Source organism: Calliopsis andreniformis, unplaced genomic scaffold (genome assembly GCF_051401765.1).
Source record: "Calliopsis andreniformis isolate RMS-2024a unplaced genomic scaffold, iyCalAndr_principal scaffold0416, whole genome shotgun sequence".
Taxonomy (NCBI): domain Eukaryota; kingdom Metazoa; phylum Arthropoda; class Insecta; order Hymenoptera; family Andrenidae; genus Calliopsis; species Calliopsis andreniformis.
Genome location: NW_027480825.1, coordinates 65,001 through 69,241, shown reverse-complemented (window position 1 = coordinate 69,241; position 4,241 = coordinate 65,001). Strand labels below are relative to the sequence as shown.

General features: G+C 54.0%; 1 non-coding gene across 1 annotated transcript; it reads right to left on the bottom strand.

Annotated features, from left to right (window-relative positions):
- Positions 1–2,712: 2,712 nt before the first annotated feature.
- LOC143187930 (5.8S ribosomal RNA) lies at positions 2,713–2,867 on the bottom strand. Its single transcript, XR_013003377.1, has one exon. It is a non-coding gene; the product is annotated as a 5.8S ribosomal RNA (ribosomal RNA).
- Positions 2,868–4,241: the final 1,374 nt, after the last annotated feature.

Sequence of the window (4,241 nt, the reverse complement as noted above, 5' to 3'; positions counted from 1 at the left end):
GCCTCTAATCATTCGCTTTACCAGATGAGACTCGCACGCGTCCCCGAAGGAACGGAGGAGTGAGTGCCAGCTATCCTGAGGGAAACTTCGGAGGGAACCAGCTACTAGATGGTTTGATTAGTCTTTCGCCCCTATACCTAGTTCCAGCGATCGATTTGCACGTCAGAATCGCTACGGACCTCCATCAGGGTTTCCCCTGACTTCGTCCTGACCAGGCATAGTTCACCATCTTTCGGGTACCAACGTGTACGCTCTAGGTGCGCCTCTTCTCGCAATGAGAACGAGACGCCCCGGGAGTGCGGAGCACTATGCAGCGCCCATCCTCCCTCGGCCGACGCAAAGGACGACCTTCACTTTCATTTCGCCTTTAGGTTTACTCATCCCAATGACTCGCGCACATGTTAGGCTCCTTGGTCCGTGTTTCAAGACGGGTCCTGAGAGTACCCAAAGCAATAGCGCCGCCGACAGGTAATTCAAAGCTTGGCCAGTCCGAGGGCTCCGCCGGCTAACAGCTGGCCAGGCCCGTGAACGGGAAAGACGTCCGTACCACAGGGCAAACAAAGCTGACCGAGCTTGCGGCGGGCCTGACGCACCGTTCGAATGAGAAGACTGGTTGCGGCCCGATACCATCTGGGGAACACCGTCGCGCAGCCGGTCGGGTCACCGAGGGTCCGTCGCGCACGCACAAGGCGACGCAACGGTCTAACCGCCCGGGCCGTAGACCGACACGCAACGGGTCGCGACGTCCTACTAGGGGAGAAGTGCACGTCTACGTAGCCGGAACGTTCGCCGTTGGCCGTAACATCCGTGCGCCCTCCTTGCGGAAAAGCGTCGGACACCCCTTTCGGGGTTTCGCGCACCAACGGGAGCCAGCATTTGTCGACGATGAATCTCCCCTTTCGAACTTTTGGGTTTCTCAGGTTTACCCCTGAACGGTTTCACGTACTCTTGAACTCTCTCTTCAAAGTTCTTTTCAACTTTCCCTCACGGTACTTGTTCGCTATCGGTCTCGTGGTTGTATTTAGCCTTAGATGGAGTTTACCACCCACTTAGGGCTGCATTCTCAAGCAACCCGACTCTAAGGAGAGACCCTCCCGAGACGCGCACCGGTCGCTACGGGCCTGGCACCCTCTATGGGTAAATGGCCCCATTCAAGATGGACTTGGACGCGATGCAACGTCACGGGATAAACGGATCCTCCCGAACACTACATTTCCCTGCGGCAGTACCGCGGGATTCAGTGCTGGGCTCTTTCCTGTTCGCTCGCCGCTACTAAGGAAATCCTTGTTAGTTTCTTTTCCTCCGCTTAGTAATATGCTTAAATTCAGCGGGTAATCTCGCCTACTCTGAGGTCGTCGTATACGTGTTAAATATATATCACACACGTAGAGTGATATATTTTATATATGTGTAAAAATGACGAAAGAAGCTGTGGCGTAATCCTCGTACAACGGGGGCACACAACCGAGAGAAGCGGACCAGGCAGAGTGTGTGAACGAATGTTACGAGAAATGGGAAATGAGAGAGAGACTTGAGATCATGTTCGATGCGTCGTCCCAACTTCGCCGTGTGCCTTCGGAATATGTTGTCGTAACGCAACAGCAGCGTTTCCAAAGGTAAGGAAGCTCCTCGTCATTCGCCAGAAGTGATCAGCGGAGAGTAAGTCACATCGTCCTTAATGCGCCACACCAAAGCATCTTCGCGTCTCGTTTAATTCGATCTAAAGGAGAGAGACTCTCGCCAGGCGACTGCCGGTATGGTTTAACGCCCGTCCGCTTGCTTTTTGTATAGCTTTCGTGGACTGGACGACCGGACTTGACGCGCGGTCTCTCTCGGCGATCGACTAACGCGAAGACATGGGGCGACCGGACGCTGCTACCTTTCCACCTCCTCCTTCTAGGAGAGAAGTCATCCCTATGTGATGAGTCATATATATGGCGGCTGTGTAAGCCTCGCCAAAGAGGATTCAGGATACAGAAACAAGTTGTAGTACAGCACAACACATTCACGGAGCCACAAACGACTCGACCGAAACGTGGCCGGGGAAGATGCATCCCGGAACTTCATCGTTTCGACGAATGAGTGCCTCCTTTTCGCGTTGTTCCTGCAACAAGACGATCCCTCTAGAATCCCTGGGGCTCTGTTTCTCGTCATACATTTCTTCACCACACTACACGGGTGGGGTATACGCGATCTCGTGTTCATGCTCACTCGCACACCCTTTCATTGTCCTTCTCTGTAGTCTCACGACAAACTCTCTTGTGTGTCGTTGCGGGTTACGCACGCCTCTTTCTTACACGCATCATTTCAGACTACGTCGGGAGCGCGGATGAAAACTCGCACGAAAAGCGAACGCTGTCTGTTAACAATCACGAGGGTATCTGGCGAGACACGGAGGCTGGTCGATGATCGTACGTCCGCGCGCTTGCGTCCGGAGCGGTGCACATACACGCACGGGCGGTCGACAAATTAAGCGACTCACGACGCCGTGTGAAAAGTAGCACTCACGCAAGTCCGGAACGACAAAGCAACGACGATGACGACGATGTCTCCAGTCATCTGCCGTGTACACACAACCTTCTTCCCTCCATGACGTCTAGAGCGTATTCTCGCTTGTTTTCGTGCGACCGCGGCAAACGCCGACGAACGGTCCAACAATCGCTCGTACGTGACACCGAGATGCCAACGTAAGCAGTCTTAAGGTTACGTGAACGACCCTCAGCCAGGCGTGGTCCAGGAATTGTATCCGTGGACCGCAATGTGCGTTCGAAATGTCGATGTTCATGTGTCCTGCAGTTCACACGTTGACGCGCAATTAGCTGCGTTCTTCATCGACCCACGAGCCAAGTGATCCACCGTTCAGGGTTGTATTTTAATATTCTGTGTTCATGTATATATATATCATACTCGTATATAGTTCTCGGGTTCGGAAGAATCCGAGACCCGCGCCTCCAACTAGCACACGGTCGATGGAGGTTCGGGCGTCGCGACACTTCGTCCGAACGTAAGATACGAACGAACGAAAGTGACGACACAGGGGTCTCTGGGATGCGGTTCCGCACGGAGACCGCCACGCAATTGCGAACGGTTCCCGTAACGGCCAGGCGTAGAGTACATTTAAAAACCTAGGATCACAACCTGGAGAGTACGATTGGAGCCGACGGGGATACCCCGATCAAGTGAACCACGTACATCCACGGTGTTCTCCTCTGAAACGACACCCCCCATTTTATTGTCGCAGCGCCCTGCACGTACGTATTCCCCTCCTGATTTGGATAGCCGATGAGAACGGACTTCGCAGCCGGCTTCGATCGGTCTTTCTCATCCCGTTAAATTCACACACAAATTCATTATTCTTGGGAGTCAGACTCACGAAAGTCGAAGCTGTTAACAGCCGGTCCACAGTTGTTGTTCACACGGCAGGAATACGTACCCTACGGCCGCACATCGACGCGGGATACGTGTCGCGTCCTAGGTTACCCGGGCCCTCTCTCTTTCTCAAGAGAGGGTCCACATCCGCGGGACGGTTCGGAGAGAACAACGAGGTAAAGAGACGAAGAAACACCGGGAGCGGGATGCGAATGGGAAAACACGTTTGCTTTCGCACTCGTGCGCTCATATCGGTTTTTCTCCTTAACCTCTTCTTCGCTCGCTTTTCATATTCCCACCGAAAATAGGAGAAACGGGCGCAGCCTCGCGCAAGCAGCTGGCAAGCACGCTCTCTCTCCTCTCTCTGCCGCGCGAGTATGCACCGTATATATTAGCGGCGGGTGTGTGACCGAAACATCGCGCAGCGACGGGACCATGTCTTCCATAAGATATGAAAGACCCCGATATCATGCTGTGGCGACGGGGCTATCGGAGATGCACCTCACGCAAGCGCTATATATATCGACGCAATGCTTACGCGCCGAGGAGGGAACGATACATCCCAAACTGGCGGGCTCTTTGTAAACGCTGGGACAAAGCCTCACGCAGGCAGTCGAGAAGGAACAGTTTCGCTCCATCGAAGATGCCGCGCGTACGTACAACGGCGGGTGCGACGAAGCATCGCGCAACGACGGGACAATGTCCTCCATGCGAAATTGCATGCAAGACCCCGATCATGTTGCCCGATGACATCGGTGATCGACACCTCACGCTAGCGTTGTAACTATCGGCAGCGTACTCACGACGGAAAAAAAAAGAAACGTTCTTCTCGAACTGGCGGGCTTCCTTTCCCTTTGCGCGTTCCCCATTTC